Here is a 26,174-nt window from a genome sequence, read left to right on the forward strand (position 1 = left end):
TCTTAATGCTATTGCGCTGCATCTCGCTATATTGCCGCATATGTTGACACATTTTCTCAGTGGTAATACGTCGTTTTTGCGACCTTATAAACTCAGCCAATGGATGTAAAGGATCTGGTTTTAGGATGTCCTTTAGATAGGTCAAGTTCTGGTTGGCATCATGTCTAATGGCCTTCCTGATCAATACGACGAAGGTTGTGCCAGATTTATTATTGTTGTTCCAGTTATGGTAGCTGGGAGACGTAACGTCGTATCCTCTATACGAGCAGTTCATAACACTGAGAAATATTCCACTACCTTGTAATTTCAACCTCACTATTCCCTTGAGCCTTCCTTGTTCTTAACAGTTCACTGTTTATAACTCCAGAGTAGACACAGAGTCAACCCAGTGCATGTCCAACCCATCAGAGTATGGGAATGGCGTCAGAACATTCCTCTATTATCCTGCCGCTCCACCATAGGGGTGCACAGTATCATCAGAATTACCGTACTCATTCTGGACTTTCTCAGAGGCACGACCACCTTGGGGAAAGGAATTGTCCCTCCCGATCTCGCAAAGCGAGGCTTACATGACTCATGACATCAACATAGAATTACAGCAGTACAATCCCGTTCACCTAGAAAATAATCACATCACAAAAACTTAACAAAACGAAATATAACGCCACTGTAGTAAGATATGTAAACTGTGTGTAAGAACATCGGTTTATTTGCGATTTGTGTCAAGGACGTTAACATTGGTAGTAGTTCTTGTAATTTACGTCATTCTACGATATACGAAACTTCGAGCTTTTTCAGCGATGCTGTATTCTTTCAGGGAAAAGGATCAGTTCTGACGATGACATGTACACATGACGGAAGACGCTTGATGCGCCACCATCCCACATTCATAGCATTGCGAACGGCAACATTGTTTCCGAATGTAGCACATATGTCCACGCCTGCAACACCACACTTATGAGAAGAAAACACTCCGTTTATCCTTCAACCTAGTTGCCATGTCTACTTCCTTTAGTTGTGCAGTAAATCTAACTGCAGCAGCCTAATCCTTTGGATTCCCTATTCGTATTCTTCTAAACATATTGAGTAGAAGTCCTCTCAAAAACACATCTAGCTTTCTTTGATGTGTCTCTTGCAGAATAATTTTATCCGCCTCCTCATTCTGGTATTCACTCATACGTTTGTGCACTGATTTTACCTGGCCTAAGAATGCTTCCATTGACTCGTTTCGTTTCTGGAACACCCCATTAAGTATTCTCTGAAGAATCCAGCTCCATTCTGCTTGCGGTAACGCTGATAGTTTTCTTTCTAAAGTTGTTCAAGCGTGTGCTTATTTAATCGTCCACGATACATGACTAACCATAACTTGGTCATGTTAAAACGTAGTGTGTCCGACCAGTTACCCTAAATAGCAGCAGTTTCCAAATGTTCAATAAAGGCTGATAAATCGTTAGGTGGTTTACTAGCAAAAGTAACCACGAGAATAGCCGCAACTGGATCTACAGAACGAACAAGTACACTGGATGAAGCTTTTACTTCTACTCTCCCAGCTAATTCACCCCTTCTATCGTTATTATCTGCCGTCAAATGCCTACTTCTTTTCTGATGCGGAATTTTTCTTCGGTAGTTTCGTCGTCAGCTCCATCAAAGTTTCAATTTCTTCCACGGTGGTCATTGATCGTGTTCCTGGCATTTGTGCAACCTCTGTCAAAAAGAAAATATACGTAAAGTACTCTAGACAATAATGAAGCAAGGACAGCTATCACGAACATTCGGACAGAGGTACAAGAAAAATAACATTAACTCGTACGACGGATCATAGCCTATTGAGAGTGAGCACTGTTGTTCAAAAAAAAAAAAAATGGTTCAAATGGCTCTGAGCACTATGGGACTCAACTGCTGTGGTCATAAGTCCCCTAGAACTTAGAACTACTTAAACCTAACTAACCTAAGGACATCACACACATCCATGCCCAAGGCAGGATTCGAACCTGCGACCGTAGCGGTCGTGCGGTTCTAGACTGTAGCGCCTTTAACCGCTCGGCCACTCCGGCCGGCCACTGTTGTTCCTCGTGCACATAACGTCGGCAAGTCCCATACGTGTATAAACCACAGTTCGTGGCCCTCCAAATTACAATATTGTCACCTCACTGGCAGCAAATCGCAAAATGCGACAAGTCCGCATGTCCCCCTGGTTTCTCAAATCGTATCCAAAACTCCTGTGCACCTCAGCCCTATCCAACGTGGCCGTAAACGAGGACGACAGAAAAGAGCCACCGAAAGACTAAAGCCCACTCACCAAACTCGTACCACTGAAACTGCAAGCCAGAGCTGGTGACGTAGCTATGCCAGAGCGTCCTCTCAACGAATGGCAGGAACCAACATTGCAGTAGACATTTGTAACATTAGATTTTGGGCCAGGAAGTGACACCAACAGTGATAGAAGAAAAAGCTGTACAGAGGTCAGGATTAGCACTAGTTCCTTCGTCTAGACGTGGGTGGCCAGTGGGGGTGGTGTCTGGAATCTAGTGGCGGACTGCTAGTAAGAGACCCCCGAATGAATTAAACTTTCTATTCGTGATAGGTATAGAGGTCGGCGAACCGCCGTCATCAGGGCCGCCTGGGCAGCGGCGTTTATAGGCAGCGTCACTAAGGACAGGAGTGCGGTGTGAAGATGCTAGGTAGCCAGCGTACAGTCTAGTGCTGAGGCGGATGCTTACAGCTTCTGGAGCCTAAGTCTGGAGTAGGTGACTCGCTGCGTCTCTGTTTACTGCGAACGATCTTCAAATGGCTCTGAGCACTATGGGACTTAACATCTGAGGCCATCAGTCCCCTAGAACTTAGAACTACTTAAACCTAACTAACCTAAGGACATCACACACATCCATGCCCGAGGCACGATTCGAACCTGTGACCGTGGCGGTCGCGCGGTTCCAGACTGAAGCGCCTAGAACCGCTCGGCCACACCGGCCGGCGAACGATCTTCGTCTCGAATTACAGGCTGGTGCCGACTGCGTAACTTGGTGTCGCATACACAGCTGGATAATGTCTGAAAACATCTGAGCACAGTGAGAGGGAGAGTCTGACTCAAGTACTATTTATATGAACCAGACCGTTTTTCTGTAGGTAGTGTTTTCCTCGCGCCAGCACTATAGCCCAGAAACCGAAAAAGGTTAGCGTGCTTGCTCGCCAATACGAACCAATAGTGACTACACTTGGCCTCGTCTGGTCACATTTTCTATATGTCCTGTTGTAGCTGAAAAGTGGCTGAATTTCGCTCTTCAGAAGCGGTGGTGGGCGTATTTTGCAGCGTTGGGGTTCTGAATAAGTACCCGTGCGCTCTGAATATGTCTTCTTACTTCACAGTGCGTGGTCACCATAATGACGGCATCTCTCTCCCTACGACGTCGTTTTACTACTTGGATGCCAGGCACTTCAATGCACCTGACGAGGTCAAAGGAACAACAGTTCCATCAGTGCTCCGTGCATAGAATTATGGTTTTCCCACTTCGTGCTTTCCAGGTGTTCATTTTTTTGTTTCTGTTAATAGAGTTTATAAGATGTGAATACATCAATGAGCATGGAAGTGTGACTAAATGGATGATAAAACAGTCAGAGTTCTCGGTTATCAATTAAAGAATTAAGTGGACTGAGTGAGTGCTTCAGAGAGAGAGAGAGAGAGAGAGAGAGAAGAGAGAGAGAGAGAGAGAGAGAGAGAGAGTGAACGAGCTCGAATATTCAATATTTAAAGGGTAAACAGAAATTTATAAAGGCATTTCACCGTACTATGCAACGAATAATTGATGAAACTGAAAGTACGTACGAGAGAGGTAGCATTGTATGGAAACCGAACAATAAGAATGGTATTGAATATGATAACTCGTACTAAAACAGGGAGAAAATTGTACGTAACATCGGATCAGTCGAGGACGCTCGTTTATCTTTTAAAATTCCTTCAGTAGGCAGGGAATTACGGTTATAAAACTGCGGGCTACCGCGAGTATCTGAAGAGAACGGTAAGAAACGCATCGCGGATGGCAATATAGCGGTTGTAACAGACGCCTGTCACGTAACACAAAAAGCCCCGGCAGAGCACCGGCCCACGTAAACAAGCGCCTTCACGGCTCGTTGACAGCGAGGTCATTACAGGGACATTCAGTTTTCATCGATTTCGAGTGCGCTGCGGAAAGGAAGCCGTCGCTTTCAGCCGCTCCAGCAGTGAACAATGTGGCATCACGAACTCCCTTCTTACGCTTAGGCTGAGCGTGTGGCGCGCTTTCGCGAACTGAATGTGCCTAGTGCTAGACGGCGAGCGAAATCAGGGACAAGCACATCGCGTGTTACAAATGGCGTTTCTCTTCAAAGGGCCGTTGATAGAATCCACTCCTCGATTTATTTATGGTTTCTAGGTACAAGAATAATCTGTGGGCTCTATATGGTTACAGTGTATTGTGACAGGCACCAGAGGTGCAGCAGGGGAATCGCGATTCATTATTCAGAAATGAATCTGGTGACACCGGTAGGTTACAGGCATCAGAACATCGCCATTTAAGTGATTGGCATACTACAGTTATTGTTGTACCCCTTCTATTCCATTCAGACACTCTTCAGTCCGGAACCGCGCGACTGCTACGAGCGCAGGTTCGAACCCTGCCTCGGGCACGGATGGGTGTGATGTCCTTAGGTTGGTTAGGTTTACGTAGTTTTAAGTTCTAGGGGACTGATGATCTCAGATGTTAAGTCCCATAGTGCTGAGAGCCATTTGAACCATTTCCATTCAGACAAATATCCGCACATACTTACATCGTTCATAGGTGACGGATAAGATATAGGGGAGGAGGGAAATAGTTATAATATTCTCCTTGTTTCTATTCACGGTGTTTTCAATCAGTAACTTCCTCTGACTGCACTCTTACAAGCACACTGAGCTCCAACCAGATCTGCAATGGAACGTTGCTTTGAGTTCTATAATCCCTGTAGGGAACAATGTGCTCTTGCAAATTTCAGATATAAAGAAGGAAGCCTGGAGTTTAAGCCTTCACATACAGAGGTACTAATGAAAACATGGTATGTAGTTGATAGCATAAGATCTCGTCATATAACGTGAATGGTGAAAGTAAGGGTAAAATGTTTTAAATACGAGTACATTCCCAGGCGTGATAACTTTTATGGCCTAATAACTACAGTAGAACTAATGAGAAAATAATAGCAGTATTAAAATACATTAAACTGGATGTGGCAATGTTAGTAATATGGGCTGTCCAGGTGCCCTTCCTGCCGCCATAAAACCAACGAGAATGCAACTGCGAAATACATACTATGGTAATAATAAACTACACCCTAATAACAGCGTTTCCTCCAAATATAAGGTATCAGATACCGTCGTCTAGACACAGACTAATTTTGGACAAAGTGTTCAATGGAAGGTTTCATCATTCCGCAATATGGCTTTTAGCAGACGAGATAGAAAAATTGATTATTGATCAATGAGCAATGTGATTAGTGTTACTAGCGATATAGTGAACGTAGTGGCCATGTCGCACGCGACATGTAGCCCTTGCGTTGTTAGACCTTTCATTTAGTCCGTTGAGTGACAGTAAATTACAGGATAGTCAAGATACTAATGTAATCACAGTGAAATCGTTGAGCGCTGACACGTGGAGCACATACTCAGCGAATTTCTGCAGGTATTGGGGTTCCCTGGGAACCTCTGATAGGAAAAGGTCACTAGAGTCAAAGATTTTTCACGACATCAGGAACAACTCCATAAGATGCTCTCAGAGTCGCTTTGACCAGTGCGCCACCCTGCAGGGTACTTACCCACAACTCATCGGAGAGCTATCTGAAGCACGGAAATATGGAGAGTGTTTACGTGGGACCCTCCGTACGTCTGATACTGCTGGATCTTCGCAAGCCAACGATTCGGAGACTTGGTGGTTTTTAATATTCCATTGCCCCCCCCCCACCCCCGCTGGAAACCCTTCCTCCCACTCTTCCCCATCGGTTCCGAGTTGTGTGTGAGAGGATCGGCGAATAGTGAGACTACGTGTAAATACAACATAAACAGAATGCCGCCAAGGGGATTATGCACACCCTAGGCTCGGATCGCTATTATCAGTACAAGGGAAATGTCTTTAATATAGTCCCTCATTAGCATGTAATTGCGTACACCCATATACATACACTGATGAAAGAAAATATGATGACCTCTGCCCATCGCGACATTGAATGCCGCCCGATGACGTTGCGGGCGCGTGACGTGGAAAGTGTATAACCGGAGGAGAGCCCCATAGCAGAGCTCCTTCGCAGCTGTGTGGCTCCTATTTTCATTTTCATTTTTTTTAAGTGGTTAGCGTGACTGAATACCCTACGAGAGGCCAATTTTCCATACCCGATTCGGTCAGAGGTTTTCTCCGCTCGGGGACTGGGTGTTGTGTAGTCTTCGTTAATATTTCATCGTTATCGTCATTCAAATCGCCGAAGGGGCGTCAGATAAACAAACTTGCACCTGGGAGACGAACTGCCCGAATGTGGACTCCCGACCAAACATGGCATACGCATACTTTTTAGAAACGAAAAGGGAATCATTATTGCGCGGATACGGGCCGCAAATGGGGAAATCAGCTTACGTAAGCGAGTTTGATAAGGAAATGGCGAAGCTTGTCGAATTTCACGTGTTACTGTTGTCAGCATTTATGTAAAGTGGTTGTAGGACGGTGACACCCCGAGCAGACGACAAGGTGTTGGACGAACACGCCTCATTCGCAAAGTGGAGGTCGGAGGCTTTCCCGCTGTGTAAAGCGGGATAGGTGGCGATATGTGACAGATCTGATAACCGAGTACAGTAATGGTGCACGCTGTTCAGTGCACAATGGTGGACATGCAACTCTGCATCAGACGACCCCTATTTGTTCCAAAGTAGATCGAATGATATCGTCAGTGTTGATCTACATCTACATCTACATTTATACTCCGCAAGCCACCCAACGGTGTGTGGCGGAGGGCACTTTACGTGCCACTGTCATTACCTCCCTTTCCTGTTCCAGTCGCGTATGGTTCGCGGGAAGAACGACTGTCTGAAAGCCTCCGTGCGCTCTCTAATCTCTCTAATTTTACATTCGTGATCTCCTCGGGAGGTATAAGTAGGGGGAAGCAATATATTCGATACCTCATCCAGAAACGCACCCTCTCGAAACCTGGCGAGCAAGCTACACCGCGATGCAGAGCGCCTCTCTTGCAGAGTCTGCCACTTGAGTTTGTTAAACATCTCCGTAACGCTATCACGGTTACCAAATAACCCTGTGACGAAACGCGCCGTGTGGTCTTCACGGGATTATCGAGACTGGACAGTGGATCGATGGAATCGTGTCACCTGCTCGGATGAATTACGTTTCGTGTTACACAATGTCGATGGTAATGCAGAGGTACGCTGTCGCCCAGCCGAACGGTTTCCCGAAGCGCAGTCCGTTGACACGGACGCAGGTCGGTGCGGCCACTACTGTGCTACGAGGGACATTCGTTTACGCTCCATTGAGCCGGTTTTAGTAATCGAAGACACCATAACAGCTGTGGATTACGCGAACAATACGGAGGTCACCGACACACTTCTAAGCAGGAGGCCATAATATTTTTGATCATCAATCTAAGAGCACAACTGAACAACTGGCAGTTGTTATTACGTGGGCCGTTCAATAAGTAATGCAACACGTATTCCAGTAAATCGTATTATTTCCCACTCTTTTGGCTACAAAGACCTATTTTTCAGTATAATCTCCGTTCAATTCGACGGCCTGTATGCTCTCATGGTACCACTCTACTGGTCGACATCGGAGCCAGTGTCTTACTGCATCAGTAACGTCCCCATCATCACGCACCCCCGAAGTGCATCCTTCATTGAGCCAGAAAGATGGAAGCCGAAATGTGCGAGGTCCGGGCTTTAGGATGGATGAGGAAAACAGTCCAATAACGTTTTCTGAGTGTCAGCGTGGTGCGCACACTTGTGTGAGGTCTTGGAGAAGAATAAGTTCGCTTAAATTTTTTGTGGCGACGAACTCGCTGAAGTCTTTTCTTCAATTTCCCGGCCGGCGGGAGAAGGCATGGGTTCGCACGACCGTGTGATGACGACACACGCCTCGACCAACGACCCACCGTGCTTTTGTTCACTGCCATATCCCCGTAGACATTCTGCAAGCGACTATGAATATCGGCGATGCTGTGATTTCCCGGAAAAAGAAACTCTCTTAGCTGTCTGCTTGGAACGAACTCCTTTAAGGGCGCCATTTTGAAGGCTGCGCATAGCGCCACCACCATAGGGGCTCAAGCGGAAGTATTCCATGATGTCCCACAACAAAGTCCGCATGTTTCAACTTAAACTGGCCGAGAAAAAAAAGTGTTGCATTACTTAATGAACGCACCTCGTATTATTACTATTATTCCTAGTGAGACCTCTTCCAACTGATGAACTCGTGGCTACAAAAAGTCAGCATATGTCATTGCATCAGTTGTTAGGGGACGCAGCCCCTTTGTTTAATCTATGAGAGGACGACGCATGCGATTCCAGCGAAATCTAACGAAAGACAAAGTTAGAAAGGTCAGTAAACTGGCAGAAAAGGACATCACAAAAGCCGGGTTTCGCTGGTTTACGAATGTTGCAGAAAATGGGATGGAAACAGTTGTATCTTACGATAGGACCAAAAAAAGGGATGCTCCTACTTCTGATTACCGTCTTTGGCTTCATAGACCAAATGCTGATTCGTTCGTTGCTTTGATCTAGCCAAGCGACACTGCAGCTGCAGTTGTTTGAGTGCTGGCATCATCCGGGTACACCGACTACCTTCCTCGCTCTACAGCGGCTACAGATAAGTAAGTGTGTGACTTTAAACATTGTCGAAACGATTGTAGATGTTACGATATGCGCTATGTTACCGGTAACACACATTAGGAACTAAATTGTGACGACAAAGGATCAAGTGAAGCCATCGCGCGGATAGGTGAGTTGCGACTGTAACGTACGATGGCGTTATTATCGGGTGTGACATGTCAGCCACGGAAACTCAGCGGGTGTGATGGCAGGAGTGGGGTGGTTGTGGAAGCGAGATAACGCGCGTCACGAAAATATCGAACGCCTGACACAATGACCCCCTTCCTGCGGCTCTTACCGCGGATAAAATTCGCGCACATTTGGCGGCGGCCTTCTTATCTGCGTGGGGTGGGGAGTGCCATAAACAGAAGGAAGAAAGCACACAGATAGCCTTGTAACGTCGCTCACCTGGACTATCTGCAGCGCGCCCGACCACGCCCACCCCTCGCAGCTTCGCTCTTCACGACCTCTGCAGTATCGACAACGCCACCTCCTTCGGATAACGCCTCTCCTTGCTCGTGGGCTGTACAGCTCTGCTGACAGAGCACTGCTGCCTGTGACGCTAACGTCACTCGTCAAGATTCACCACGTCTCCTTTTCGGACGCAAGAAAGACTGTAGGCTGGCTTCTGAAATGTCGTGGCTGTAGGTAAGGCGCCTAGCCTGTTTGTCAGCGCCTGGGCACGTAACATGCGCTGCCACTGACCCTTCCAGCCTCGCGCATTCCTGCCGCTAGGCGTCTAACTGATAACATCTGCTCACTGCTTTCGTGTTCTTCGTCTCTGTATTGTTTTCACAGCTCTCCATTTTAGTTGTTGTTCTTCTAGTATCCTGTGTCTCAGACAGACTACTCTGAAGCTTTCCAAGGTTCGATACCTCAGTCGGTAAAACCGGAACGCTTGTAGAATCGCGCTGTTGTCCGATTGTCTGTCAGACTGTTAAGACTCCTTTATCTCAGTAACAGGTTAAGGTATCAAGATAAAATTTATGACATATCCTAAGGTCCACGGTACCTTGGCGGAGTCAAAAACTTATGGTACTAAGTGCAATCTAAAGATACTGTCATTTACGTCACATATTTTGACATTCGCAAGCTCACTCATCAAAAACGACAGGACAATTTCTGTTGACCTTGAATAACCAAATTTGGCAAGAAGCAAGTTTTCACAGCACCCACAAAGGAAAAAATCGGAAAATAGTAATCTGCACCTGTATATCACAAAAAAAATTTTTTTTGCCGTTTGTCTGTCTGTATGTCCGTCTGTTAATACCTTTTTTCTCAAGAGCAGGTAGAGGTACCAAGCTGAAATTTATGAAAACTTAAGCTTCTATGTCAATACGATCAAAATAGCCGGCCATCTGTGTCACATATTTTGATACTCCGTAATTTACTCATCAAAAACTATACATGAACAAATTGTAATTAAGTGATATCAGTGTATGTTGTAGATATTGTGGACAGACGATCAAGATCACTGGTAAGATGAGCGGTTTTTAGTTACACACTTGGGTGACGTATCTTTAACGCCATCACCCACTGCCCGCCTCCCGGGCATTGGAAATTGAGCAAGGTCATTCAAGGAAAACCCCGCCCCTCTCCTCTCCACCTCTTTTCCCGTTGGCCAATAAGATTCAAGTGCCCCTCTCCATCTTCAATAACTGGGTCACTTGAGTGGGTGAGCTCACTCTGGAGCTGTGCAGTACAGGGAGAGGATCAGACTGTGTCTTTTGTCAATAACAAATTATTGGAATCACATTAATTCGGCCCACGAGAGGTCTCTTTGTTAATGTTTCGTGGTTTTCGTTGTTCAACGCACCAGCGAAAACTACACCAGGGAGATATATAAGTACTCTCATGTTCCCACAGTATTACGTATTTTTCCTCATTTTTCGTATTTTTCATGTTTTTCACAATTTTACGTATTTAATCCATCTACACGAGTTCCGTCCCACTGCTCTCGACGTCAAATCAACATCGCGTCCCATTCCGTCACAACACCATGTCAACGTTGTGTCGACTTGTGTCACGACGTCGCGTCAGTGTCACATCACTGTTACATCAACGTCGTGTCGGTTCCACGCCATGATGCTGTTAGCCAATCACAATGTATCAGCATCTGTCCAAAAGTATCCGAATCATTTATCATTGCTAAGCCATCACTTCAGTACTAGTGTGGGCTTGACGTTATGGTGTATGTTTTAGAAACGAACACGTTCCTGCTATTGGTAGAATTAGTGACGTCATAGCAAATTCTATAAGCACTACCGTTTTAACAATTTCCAACCAGAGATACTGTATGTATAAGAAATACCATACTGCGATAGATAACGCCTTGCTAAGTCACCACTACATTACTAGATTGTGTGACATCATAGTTTATGTGTTAAAAAAAGTGCATTGTCGGAAATAATGGCGTCATAGCACCGTTATATATCACATTCCTTAGGGTCGATTAATTATTCTGATCGAATGGGTCTTTACATTATGATTTTACGTAGGTTATGGGACAGTTTCAGAAAAAAAACTTTCAAAACTAGTGCTTATGCATGGACGGTGTCAGTCTTGGTCAGCCAGAGCTCCAAGACAGAATAAAAAGCCATATCAAATGATAGAAACTATTTCAGTATTAGAGAAGAAGACACATTGCTAGAAGACATATAAAAAAGTCCGAGTAGGAAAGTTACCAAACTTTCTGTGTCTAGAACATTGGTGAAGTTAGTCTGGAGTTTCCTTCAAGCGTGGGCAGTAGTGACGCAACAGTTATATTTCCCCCTTACCTGTGAAACGTATTGTGCCCGTCAGGAAAAATTTAGCTACAAAATACAATTCTGGAAGCACACTAATGGTCGGCAAGATCTACCAGTGCTCCCAGGTAGCCAGGTACAGTAAAAAGACATGCAACACAAAACAAACTCTCGCAGTATGAGTGTGCGACATCACTATAAGACACGTAAATAGATATGGAAATATTCCGAAGCAAGCACGCACACACACACACACACACACACACACACACACACACACACACACACACACACACACGTCTCCTGCCACACAAATGACACTGAGCAATAGCCACAGTGCAGCGCAAATAAACTATTTCTACTCACAATGTCATAGACTCATAGAGGAAATGGCAGCTCTGTGACTATACGATAAAACGCGACCTTACAGAGGGCTGCAGAGTTCGCACACCGACTGTCGATAAGCCAAACCTCCAAAGACGCACATGCAATTACAATTAATGTTCCACAAATAGAAATCAACTTGGGAACAACACACGCACCATGATTTCTGGAAAAAAGGCCAGCACATATCTGCTAACCGTAGAATTACCGACTATGTCTTCTCAGTTCCTGAAACCGCCTCGAGTGAACGCTGCCTCCACCACCGTTAAGTCCAAAGGTATCTCGGAGGAATACAGCTGTCGACGCAACGGTTCTTATCGTGTAAGCGAAATGTCTACCCCTGGGGTAGAACTGCCACAACCTCAACGTGCGGACATTCGTTGACAACAACCGCTGGAAAACGTCCTACACAAGCTGATAAGAGAAGGGGAATCACCAACCTGTGTGTGTGTGCGCGCTTCTGCGTGTGTGTGTGTGTGTGTGTGCGCGTCGTTCGTGGTAACGGTCAAGAAAATCCTTCCCCGCGCCCACAATTGCAGCTTCAGAACAGAGGCCACTCCGTAAATAAACAGGCGGTGAGAACTGCCCATGCCAAGCGGCATCAAAGAAAGGCGGTGGTCCATAAGGCGGCTAGTGCGACGCCTGCCAAAGATATGTGGCAGCCAGCTGACGCCGCCAAGACGTCTCCCGTAACTATCCCATACTTCATCTAACACCTACTATACCTTCGCCTGCCTAACTTTCCCTAAACTCAAATCCCAACGCTTTACTGTGCCTTCCTTCCCAAAGAACCCTGGCACAAATCCTGGCACACCACACGCCTCTGTTGACATTGTCCCATTTCTATCAACACCTCCCAGCTCTCCATCTCCAAACACTCACTACACTTTCTTAGTGTAACTGTAATTTACCCTGCTCGCAGCCCATGAGTCACTCGCAACTCATCGTAGCCTATGAGTCATAATGCGCCGTACCACCTCCACTCCAACTCATCTACTGAACTCCTCTTCCTTCCAACCCACCTTCTTTGTGGCTGGCTGAAATTCTAGCCGCCTTCCGAGACCTACGTCCGTCCACTAGTCTTGCTATAACAACCTCCTCAGTCCCACAGCACACTCACTCCTCCTACCTAGTATTACCAGGATCACCACCATCCGGGTCTCCGTACAACAGAAAGAACTCGAGCCACATCATTATATCATGCCATTACTTCAGTGCTTCTCAGCCCGTTAAAATGTATATTTTCGCTGCTTGCTATTAAGTTTGCAGTAGGTCTACCATGAAGGCGGCGTGAACAAACGTCGAATTGGAATGAAGGTTAGAGGAAGGTGTTCTACCTTGGAACACTATCAGATTTTCAGCTCTAGTCAGCTCGGTTGTAGGGGTTTAATATATTTTCTTATTCCATTTTTAAATTATGGTTCCAAAATGGCTCTGAGCACTATGGGACTTAACTGCTGAGGTCATCAGTCCCCTAGAACTTAGAACTACTTAAACCTAACTAACCTACGGACATCACACACATCCATGCCCGAGGCAGGATTCGAACCTGCGACCGTAGCGGTCGCGCGGTCCCAGACTGTAGCGCTTAGAACCGCTCGGCCACTCCGGCCGGCCTTTAAATTATGGCATTTACTTTTTGTGCGACGAAATGTTACAAAGTATCTAGAAAAAATATTCTACTGAAATTTAAAAGTTTTGAAATCTAGAAAATCTTGTCAGTACTGTATTAAATCTGCTGTATTAGTACCCTCCTTCATACCAAAAATCAGTAAGTGGTATCAAATTAAGTGGAACTGTTATCGGAGACCAATTACCAGTAAAATACATTTCTATATAGAAGGTACTGAAAACTATCACAGATTTCCATTTTCGAGGCAGATGAAATTGTTAAACCATTAAACAAAGTCAATTCATGTTCAAAGGTCACATGTTCCAAAGTAGAAACCTTTACTTTCAAGGTACATTATGGTGCGCGACCGATGAAGAATGCATTCATTGTCCACACTTTACGTAACTAATTTGAAAAAGATACAGTATTTTAGTCACCATCAAATTCTGTAACTGAAGAATTATTAAAATCTTCCAAACAGCTTCAATGTGCACAACTAAAAATATTTACAAACGCTCCACAAAACACAAACTTATGTCTCGCAAAAACAAAAACAGTAGAAAAAGCTCGAAACTGCTTATGTCGGTCTCTTTTGCGCGGTCCTTCAAATCATTCTACAGACAGTCACTAGACTGAAACGTGGACCAACAAGCATCATGTGTTCGTAGGCACACTAACCGCAACGTACAGCATTCTTTCCTGCCACGTCCCTGTTTATTGAAATGAGTAGTAAGTGCACAGAGCTGGCGGGACTTCCGCTATCTGCATGCCGTACATCATGAAAGATTACACAGTGGTGTTTCATCCAGAAATAGCATTTTTCAAGAAGGCTCTTAGGACAGATGCGCACAATTACAGGGCTATATCGCTGACGCCAACCTGTTTCTACTCACATATTTTGACATTCCGGGAGAAAGAAAAATCTCCTCTATGAAAATCAAAACTGAAAACCGCTAACAGAGATGTTACCAAAATCAACTCGCTCAGTTCTTCCACAAAATCCAGCGCAGTAGGCAACGGCGACCGAGTTTCTGCCGTGTTCCTTGATCTCAAGAATGCATTCGACACACTTCCGCAATGTTGTTTAGCGAACACTATACCAGTAAAGCAACAGATTTGCGATTGGATGCAGGACAGCTAGGCAGATAAATCTCAACATGTCATTCTTAAGAGAACCAAACCGACAAATAAAGATAATTTCAGGAGCACTAAAAGTAATTGTGGCAGGGCCGTTACTGTTTAAAATAAATACTTTATCTACTGTATAACGTTGGAAGCTTCGTGAAGCTGCTCTCAGATGATGCAGGAAGGTAGCAATGCCGTAATATTAACAAAATGCAGGAAGACTTCAGGCGGATCGTTGATTGGTCCAGGGATTGGTAATTGACCCTAAATGTAAATAAATGTAACGCATTACGCATAAATAGGCGAGGAGATTTGCTACTGTTCCATTACATTATTGTCGACAAATCACTGGAAGCAGTAACTACTGTGAAGTATCTAGAAGTCACCATCCTGAAATAGTTTTTCTGGGAAAACCTAGCGTAGTTTTCGCGTCTCGTATTTCAGTGAGTGTTTCTTGATTATCAGAGTAGCTCATCAGAAGATTGTCTTGGGAATTTGTCACCGTATAGAGTAGGGTAAACATAGTCATGTGTAGGGGCTGTGGTTGTTGTGAGCGGACGCAAGGAGAATTGGCCACTCTTCGGGGGCAGGTGGAGGCTTTGTCTGTTAGGCTCATCGAGCTCGAGGCGCAGGCGTCGGCTCGTAGTGGCGTTGGGGCAACTGTGGTGAGACCTATGCCTACTTCGGTGGCCTTGGAATCACATGGAACCCCTGATATCGCTGCGTCTTCCGGCAGTGAGCATCTTACCGGTCAGCCATCACTCCAGGGTGAATGGCGGACAGTGGTGGGCTCGCGCGTGCCTGGCCGAAAGGCGAAGGTGGGATCTGGCCGCGTGGCAGCTGCCTTACCCCTTTCCAACAGGTACGGGGTGCTTCCTAGTGGTGATGACATCGTTTCCGAGCCACCACAGGGTGCCTCGCCTGTTGGGCCAGTGGCCGATTCTCCGGCAAGGTCCCGACAGTCACAGAGGGCGGGCCTATTAGTTATAGGGAGCTCCAACGTTAGGCGGGTTATGGAGCCCCTCAGGAAAATAGCGGGTAGGTCGGGGAAGAATGCCAGTGTGCACTCGGTGTGCTTGCCGGGGGGTCTCGTCCGTAATGTGGAGGAGGCCCTTCCGGCAGCTATTGAACGCACTGGGTGTGACCGGCTGCAGATAGTAGCACATGTCGGAACGAATGACGCCTGCCGCTTGGGTTCTGAGGCCATCCTTGGTTCCTTCCGGCGGCTGGCTGATTTGGTGAAGACAACCAGCATCGCACGCGGAGTGCAAGCTGAGCTTAATATCTGCAGCATAGTGCCCAGAGTCGATCGCGGTCCTCTGGTTTGGAGCCGTGTGGAGGGTCTAAACCAGAGGCTCAGACGACTCTGCGACTATAATGGTTGCAAATTCATCGACCTCCGTTATTGGGTGGAGAACTGTAGGGCCCCCCTAGACAGGTCAGGCGTGCACTACACACCGGAAGCAGCTACTAGGGTAGCAGAGTACGTGTGGCGTGCACACGGGGGTTTTTTAGGTTAGAGGGACCCCCCCTTGGGCGAAACGATAAAATACCTGACGGCTTACCAGAGAGGACATTATCATCGTTGATAAAGAATGTCCGTCCTCAGAGACCAAAAACAGGAAAAGTTAACGTAATATTGGTAAACTGCAGGAGTATCCAGGGCAAGGTTCCTGAATTAGTATCTCTTATTGAAGGAAATAGTGCGCATATAGTATTAGGAACGGAAAGTTGGTTAAAACCGGAAGTGAACAGTAACGAAATCCTAGACACAGAATGGAATATATACCGCAAGGATAGGATAAACGCCAATGGTGGAGGAGTATTTATAGCAGTAAAGAATTCAATAATATCCAGTGAAGTTATTAGCGAATGCGAATGTGAAATAATCTGGGTTAAGTTAAGTATCAAAGGTGGGTCAGATATGATAGTCGGATGCTTCTATAGACCACCTGCATCAGCAACCGTAGTAGTTGAGCGCCTCAGAGAGAACCTGCAGAACGTCGTGAAGAAGTTTCGTGATCATACTATTGTAATAGGGGGAGACTTCAATCTACCAGGTATAGAATGGGATAGTCACACAATCAGAACTGGAGCCAGGGACAGAGACTCTTGTGACATTATCCTGACTGCCTTGTCCGAGAATTACTTCGAGCAGATAGTTAGAGAACCAACTCGTGAAGCTAACGTTTTAGACCTCATAGCAACAAATAGACCGGAACTTTTCGACTCCGTGAATGTAGAAGAGGGTATCAGTGATCATAAGTCAGTGGTTGCATCAATGACTACAAGTGTAATAAGAAATGCCAAGAAAGGAAGGAAAATATATTTGCTTAACAAGAGTGATAGGGCACAAATCGCAGAATATCTGAGTGACCACCATCAAACGTTCATTTCTGAGGAAGAGGATGTGGAACAAAAATGGAAAAAATTCAGAAACATCGTCCAGTACGCCTTAGATAAGTTCGTACCGACTAAGGTCCAAAGCGAGGGGAAAGATCCACCGTGGTATAACAATCATGTACGAAAGGTACTACGGAAACAAAGAAAGCTTCATCATAGGTTTAAGAGTAGTCGAATCATAGCTGATAAGGAAAAGCTGAACGAAGCGAAAAAGAGCGTAAAAAGAGCAATGAGAGAAGCATTCAACGAATTCGAACATAAAACATTGGCAAACAATCTAAACAAGAACCCTAAAAAGTTTTGGTCATACGTAAAATCGGTAAGCGGATCTAAATCCCCTATTCAGTCACTCGTTGACCACGATGGAACCGAAACAGAGGACGACCGAAGAAAGGCAGAAATACTGAATTCAGTGTTCCGAAACTGTTTCACTGCGGAAAATCGTAACACGGTCCCTGACTTCAGCCGTCGCACGGACGCCAAAATGGAAAATATTGAAATAAACGATATCGGAATTGAAAAACAACTGCTATCACTTAGTAGCGGAAAAGCATCCGGACCAGACGAGATACCCTTAAGATTCTACAGTGATTATGCTAAAGAACTTGCCCCCTTTCTATCAGCAATTTATCGTAGATCGCTGGAAGAACGTAAAGTACCTAGCGACTGGAAGAAAGCGCAGGTCGTTCCCATTTTCAAGAAGGGTCATAAATCAGATGCGAATAATTATAGGCCTATTTCGCTTACGTCAATCTGTTGTAGAATAATGGAACATGTTTTGTGTTCTCGTATTATGACGTTCTTAGATAATACAAATCTCCTTCATCATAACCAACATGGATTCCGCAAACAGAGATCATGTGAAACTCAGCTCGCCCTATTTGCCCAAGAAATTCACAGTGCCGTAGACACTGGCGAGCAGATTGATGCCGTATTCCTGGACTTCAGGAAGGCATTTGATACGGTTCCGCACTTACGTTTAGTGAAAAAAATACGAGCTTACGGAATATCGGACCAGGTTTGTGATTGGATTCAGGATTTCCTAGAAGAAAGAACACAACATGTCATTCTTAACGGTTCAAAATCTGCAGATGTAGAGGTAATTTCGGGAGTACCGCAGGGAAGCGTGATAGGACCTTTATTGTTTACAATATACATAAATGACTTAGTTGACAACATCGGTAGCTCCGTGAGGCTATTTGCAGATGACACGGTTGTCTACAAGAAAGTAGCAACATCAGAAGACTCGTACGTACTCCAGGAGGACCTGCAGAGGATTAATGCATGGTGCGACAGCTGGCAGCTTTCCCTAAACGTAGATAAATGTAATATAATGCGCATACATAGGGGCAGAAATCCATTCCAGTACGATTATGCCATAGGTGGTAAATCATTGGAAGCGGTAACGACCGTAAAATACTTAGGAGTTACTATCCGGAGCGATCTGAAGTGGAATGATCACATAAAACAAATAGTGGGAAAAGCAGGCGCCAGGTTGAGATTCATAGGAAGAATTCTAAGAAAATGTGACTCATCGACGAAAGAAGTAGCTTACAAAACGCTTGTTCGTCCGATTCTTGAGTATTGCTCATCAGTATGGGACCCTTACCAGGTTGGATTAATAGAAGAGATAGACATGATCCAGCGAAAAGCAGCGCGATTCGTCATGGGGACATTTAGTCAGCGCGAGAGCGTTGCGGAGATGCTGAACAAGCTCCAGTGGCGGACACTTCAAGAAAGGCGTTACGCAATACGGAGAGGTTTATTATCGAAATTACGAGAGAGCACATTCCGGGAAGAGATGGGCAACATATTACTACCGCCCACATATATCTCGCGTAATGATCACAACGAAAAGATACGAGAAATTAGAGCAAATACGGAGACTTACAAGCAGTCGTTCTTTCCACGCACAATTCGTGAATGGAACAGGGAAGGGGGGATCAGATAGTGGTACAATAAGTACCCTCCGCCACACACCGTAAGGTGGCTCGCGGAGTATAGATGTAGATGTAGATGTAGATTTGAAATGAAGTGACAACATAATACAAAGAACAGGAAAAGCAGACGCCAGACTGAGATTCACTGGAAGAATTTTAACGAAATATAACTCATCCACCATAGAAGTGCATTACAAAAGGCTTATTCGACAGATTCTTGAGTACTGCTCATCAGTCTGGAAGTCTTATCAGGTTGTATTAATAGAAGAGATAGATAAGGTTCATCGCAAAACGGCGTGTTTAGTCACAGGATCGTGCAGTTGGCGAGAGAGCGTTGGGAATGTGCACGGTAAACGCAAGCCGCAGACGATACAACAGAGTCGTTGTGCATCAGGGTTGATTTACTGTTGAAATTTCGAAAGAGATATTCCGGTAAGAGTTGGGCTACATAATACTTCCTCTCAGATATTTCTCGCGAAATGACCGCAATGACAATATCAGAGAAATTAGAGCTCATAAAGGGATTTACCGATAATAATTCTTGCCACGCAACATTCGAGAAAGGAAAAAGGAAGGAGGGAAAGATAGTGACACCCATGGTACCGTGCGTCACGCACGATAAACTGACTTGGGATGTATACATATAGATGCGAATGTTGCTCGGTTGTGACAAGATCGTGCAAATCCTGGTGGAAGAACAACAGCATATGCAGGGATTTGACAGCAGCTCTATCGTTGCCTATCGAGACTGCGGTTTGTTTTCTGGTGATGTTGCTCGCGTTGGTCGGGATATGCCGTCTATCGTGCGCATACTGAATTGATGGTTCAGAAGGGTCGCACTCAACACCAGGCAGGACTTCAACAGCTCCAAGTAACTAGCGCCCAAGAAGACAGACATATTGTTCGATTGTGCATGCAGTATCGTTCAGCCATGTAGTACACATCGTGTGAGGAAACGAGCTTAGTAGTAGCAAGACAAGTATCCACAATGGCGGTACCACAGCGTCTGGAGCACCGTAGACTGTCAGGACAGTGACCACTGGCGGCTTCCCTTGACGAGGGAACAGAGTGAGGCGTGCCAGCAATCATGTGCCTCATGACTATAGTGGACACAAGAGTTGCACCACGTAGTTTTTTCAGGCGAATCTGCGTACGGCATTACGATCCGCAAACCCTTCCGGCTGAGCTCCGAGGAGAACGAATGTTACCAGAATGCATTCATCACTGTCATATGGGCCCGACACGTGGCGTGATAGTATGGGCTGCCACTGGGTAGACAACATGATCACCTCTGGTTGGCACAACCGTCAACTTCGACAAGAATTGCTACACTTGTGTCGTGTTAAGGTCGATGGCTGGGCACTATCTGTTAGGTCTCCGTATCGCTGCCTTTCAATAAGATAATATCAAATTACGTGCTCCCGTGCTCTCCTGATCTACAGCGATACAGATGGGGTTCGAATGTTGTCTGGACAGTACGCTTCCATATCTCTTACCCATTGAAAACGTCTAGCTTTTGTTTGCCAAGACTCTAGAAAACCACAACTCGTCAGCCTCAAAGATTGTTGTGGCTGGACACAAAGTTGAAGCAACATGGAATGACGTAATCGTATCTGTCACCCACTGTCACTGCGACTCATCGCCCAGTTGGATAGGAGCCACTGTTACTGCCAGAAGTGGGAGCTTTGTTTACTAAATTTTGCACGCTGTACACACTGAAACCACCTATCTATTTAATCCTACTTTTGCTGCTATACACCAAACGCACAATTAGTAAAATTCCGTTATTTGCAATCCTTGCTGGTACTATAGTTTTACTGCCTGGTGGTGGATATTATTTTCGCTTTTATTAATCAGAGTCTTAGTGGAGGTAACGTGGTCACTGCCAGACCTCCTATTCCACAAGGAAAATATAAGAGACGCATAAATAAAATATTGCAATAATATTGTAATAATATTGCAGCAGATATCACTTGCTTCTGTAAAAGATGTTTCTAGGTATATCCTGAAAACAGCGGAAGCATCAATAGGATCACTTCCGCAGCGTTCAGTTTGCAGCGTTGAACGCTAAAGAAATGCTGCAAAACTGTATATTCATCAATGGATACGCCCTTATTTGAAGATAGTAAGTTAGGGGACACATTAGAGGCGTAATTGTTTTCGTTATGTGTGGTCCGAATTATTTTTCACAATAGTGTCATGCTACAGAGCCTCTACTAGTCATTAATGGCAATTATCCATCAATATATAACACCACGAACTTATTTACCTCTCATTCTAACTTATATAAGAAAAGACAGGCTTGTTCTACAGATGAACAGTCGACAATATTCTGCACATGAATACTTACTGGAATATACCCAGTGAGGCGTCGACACCTCTTGAAAATTGTTTAACCTGTAGTCTTCAGAAGGGATACATGGAATATGAGGAAAATAATTATGAGAAGATTATAATATCCAGTACTCTTTGTATTGAGAAAAACTGTGTCTGTAAAAGGAGAAAGTTATTAAGCAGTTACAATTCGAATCGTATACGTAAAGATTTTGCTGAAACTTTAAAGGGCTATACGAAATACATAAACTACCAAAGAAACGGAAGAAGATTGGACGGCACGGAAATAAATGTAGTCGTTTGCCATCAGATTAAAACTGTCTGCAGCGCAGGTACGCCCTTTCCTCGAAGGCCAGTTTCCATTCGCACGGGTTGTCGAATGCAGAGTATACTCTGCTGCTAGCGCAAAGTTCTTTCAGTTGAGTAGATTCGTATAATCAGTGTGTACATAAAGGATATCGATTAGAGAGAAAGCACTGAAGTATGAGAATCCCTTAAAGCCGTGCTTTCTCACTCTACTCTTCCTGCCGCGAGGGCGAATCTCTCCACGAAAATAGCCAACTCGCTGCCCAGTTGAACTTCTCGTCGTAACTGTAGCGTGACTGTAATATTTTAACAATAATTCTTCTACATCCGTTGGATCCAGCACTTGAAAGTTAACCCTTCTGCAATAAAAGAATTTTATTTCGTCTGTTGGTCAACTTACAAAGCTGCTATTTTCACACCTATTCAAGTAATAATGCCAGAACATGCGAATGATACATATGAACACAATAGGAGCTTTCGGACTCGTCAACTTGCATTCAAGCAGAAGGAAGGAAACTGAAACTGTGCCTGTATGTAGATACTGGACCAACAGAAAAAATACAAAATTGTAGATTCGTCGCTATAAAACGATTTGATCCTCACAGTGACACAAAAGAACAGTGATGCCAGCATAGTTCAAAAATTAATTATCATCATAGGATCAAAGTGACAAATATGAGCTGCCTACAATGTTATTTTGAAGAGCGCTCCACTACGTAATACAACAGAGCAGAAAAAAGACTTCTGAAGTAAGATGAATCGTTAACATTTTAGGGGTGGGACATAAAAATAGCTTCGCATTCTGTCAATGACTTCTGGGCACACGCCACAATTCTTGATGTGAGTAATACGGAAAAGAGAGACTAGACACTTTAAATGTATTAAATTGCTGGTCAGATATGTTCAAGAATTTCAAATGTAAGGCGCTAAGAAAATGCGCTTTGATAAAAACTGGACTTGCAAGGGGACCACGCCTACTCGTCATTATCGGTGGCATCGAAATGAGTGGTATATGTACTGTTTGGCCAGAAATGGGAGCTCCAGATGGCCAAGCGCTTAGAAAACTTTTGGCGTGAGAGGGGCAAGTCATGTGCCTTTTTCGTTAGCTTCCAGGTACCAGGTGGCCCAGTGGAAAGAGTACAAAATGGTAAACGGAGATTCATGGGGTTGAGCCCTAGTGCGGAAACTTCTGGTTTTAATTTGGTTCTTACGTTACTGACACTGTGAATAAATCGAAATAATGCTCAGTATATTGTATTTATGTAGAAACTTTTGGTTTTATTTTAGTTCTTAAGCTACTTACACTATGAATAGTCTGAAATTATGCTCAGTATGTTGTATTCATCAATATTTTCAATTTATTTGCAATTCCAGATTTTCCTTTGCCTTTCATTTTCATGTCCTTTATGAAAATATTAATAAATACAACGTATTGAGCAATACTTCTTTTTTCACGGTGTAAGTGAGGTAAATGTTTCCACCTAGGGACAGGACCCAACAATCCTAAGGTTACCTTTCCGTTCTTTTTCCATTTGAAACTACATTAACAGTAATGGCTCATACCTCGCCAGACCCGCGCCAAAGATTCTATTTTTACTAAACTAATTGCTATCCGTAGTTCCTCTTCCGTCTCTTTCATTTCTGACCAAGGCTATCATACAGCATAAATTTGGAAAAAATCGGTGATGACGAATAGGCGCGGTCAGTTTGTGAGAAAACTGGATACTTACATAAATAAATTGAAATTACGGTGCTCAAATGATCCCATCTGTGAGTTCGTGGCCTCAGATCGTGATTGTGTAAGGACAAGCTTTTCGGAGTTTGCTTGATCACTTGAGTAATAAAAGAAATTACGCAATCATACTTGATAAGTAGGGCGCCAACCAAGCCGAAAGGCTCAGCAGATCTTCTGTTTCTCTTACTACAATTAACTTTCCGCACTTTTTGATGACAGCTGAATCTCGTCCCTCTCCGAGGATGCGACCACGCTCTTAGAATAACCGGCAGAAGAATTGTTTCTGTGATTGTAATTACGTCAGATGAAATGAAAAGGAACAGTCATCAAAGAGTAGTGATTGGTATTAGGATAACGTTTGCAGATAAATGATGTTACCAGAATATTAAGAAATGCAAAATTAGATGACACGTGAGTACTGGCATCGGTCTAAATGAATATTGTAAGAGAGTTCATATTGCGGGTTTCATCGTCCCTCTACTTTATTCGACGAAAATATTTTTACAAATTAGTACTTGAATACACCTGATTCGAAAGGGGTATGCGATAGTTGAATATGATGAAGATGGGTGTGCGTAACTGCATGAAAGAATTGGCCTTTCTTATATTTTGAAGTTCTTCCATACAGATTTTTTTTCGTTTTCTAAAGGTATATACTTCATCTTCGTTAGCACTGAACGTTCTGGAAGGTACTTTGCGAAAGAAACTCATACGTGGTTCGACGATGGTCGTACGCTATTTCCCGGACCTCATAATGAAAAACGGATGCTTCTCTTCCATTAATCGAGTAATTTCGTTACTTTAACTACACCCGGGCCACATATTTGGCATTATGCCAACAATTCTCTTTACAAAACTCGGGTATTTATTAAGTTTGTACATCAGTTTTTGTTTTTTAAATAACTATACAATTTCTTATTCTAAAATAATTCGAGTTAATAAAACCAGGCACGAAGGCGTAAGTTGCAGACACGTCTCAACAGTGATATCCAGAGACAGTATTCAGCGTGGCTTGTAGTATTTCTTGGTCAAGAAGTAAGTTTTTTTAACCTTATATGCAGCGGATTCCTTGTATGTACTGAAAATTGTCTCACACTTAAGAAAAGGTGTAACTAATCTCTACGAAACAGTCAGCGGCTCATAAGGAAATATATGTTGTTGTGTATGCCAAAGACTTCATGGTGTTTCCAGAACACACAATTGTTATTTTTGGGGCAGCAACATTTTAAGTCTAACAGACATTTAAATTATTGCAATGTTAATAACGATATGTTTCGCTCATATAAAGAGAGAAAAAAAATGAATCAAAAGAGGAGGAGGGTTCAACGTCCCGTCAACGGCGCGGTCATTAAAGACGGAATATACATGGGTGTGCATTGTTGATGCCCATATAAGTTAGTAAATTTTACAAGTAAAAACACAGTTATTCGTCTGTTTAAGTGCCGTGAACATGAAACTAATTTATATCATTGTAGTCATTTCTTATCTCTAACCGTTTCTGCTTTTACTTTGATTCAGTAGTAACCAACTCAATGAATCGATTTTAAGCCCACAAAAGCACAGTATTACGATCAAATAGAATTTAAATTTTGTACTGAAGCCATGACATATTGTACAGCCTTTTTATAAATTGTCTGGAAGGATTATTCATAGAATCGATGTGCTTCGGATTTTGAATCGAGAACATTATTTGAAATATGGGACAAATACAGTCTAATTAATTAACATCATTTACTTTTAAGGCAGAAATTTTTTATTTGAGCAAAGAAGGTGACACGATGAATATTTCATTTTATAGAAGTACAGGGGACTTGAAAAAGTACCACTGCGCATAAGAGTGTTTCGCGGACACACAGCTCTACTGCGGTACGGATAACAGGTGCATCAGTGCTGGAGTGATACTGCGCGACAACTGGAAACGTCGAAGTGCGCGGGAAACTGCGATTCTTGCGGGCAAAAAGTCTAAATGACACACATCTCCACCGTGCAGTTCTGGCTACGCAGGCTCGCGTCCAGCCCTTGTGAAATGGTGCCAGTAATTTGACCGACGCCACATACAAGTGGCTGATGCAGATCCGGAAGCAAGGCCGTCCTTGTAGACCACAGACGACAATGTCCATAAAATTGAGGAACTGATTCGTAGCACTCGCGGATTTTCCTACGATGAGAACGCTCATACAGTGGTTTTCAAATGGCTCCGTGAACAAGGAGCGGATGTCTATAGACAAGGAACAGAACGAATAATAGAACGTTCTGAGCGTTGTTTACGGAGACTTGGTGACTACACCGAAAAATAATGTCATGTATCTGTGTTACTTTGAAGTCTAGTGCTCCATTCAATAAAAGTTAACTCGGACTTGGCCTGCCATAATAATGCGTAACTCACTTTTCGAAGTCAACTCGTATGTAAGAATATACTGCTTATTGAACAACTAACGTTTTTCTTTTGGAAGTTGTATGCTCAGGTATCAGTCTCGAAAGTTTTAGTGATTGAAAATTTTCTCTTAATGATATATGGCACACATTACTCGTTATGTAATAGTTCTTGTGTTTACTATTTTCATTAGAAAACTGATGTTTTTCGATACGTAAGTTTAGCCGATGACCAGCATTGGAAAGTATACGCTACTTGTTAGGCGATTTTTCATTTGCTAACATCAACCTCTTAGGTCTATACTAAGCAGAACAGCACGATAAGGATTTCTTTCCTTCTTGTTAAAATGTTTTAGAC

General features: G+C 44.0%; 1 protein-coding gene across 1 annotated transcript in view; it reads right to left on the reverse strand.

Moving 5' to 3' along the window:
* The window catches only part of LOC126470674 (uncharacterized), a 1,002,968-nt gene that overhangs the window by 779,857 nt on the left and 196,937 nt on the right, over window positions 1–26,174 (reverse strand). The gene's annotated exons all lie outside the window — the stretch shown is intronic.

Source organism: Schistocerca serialis, chromosome 3 (assembly GCF_023864345.2).
Source record: "Schistocerca serialis cubense isolate TAMUIC-IGC-003099 chromosome 3, iqSchSeri2.2, whole genome shotgun sequence".
Lineage (NCBI taxonomy): Eukaryota > Metazoa > Arthropoda > Insecta > Orthoptera > Acrididae > Schistocerca > Schistocerca serialis.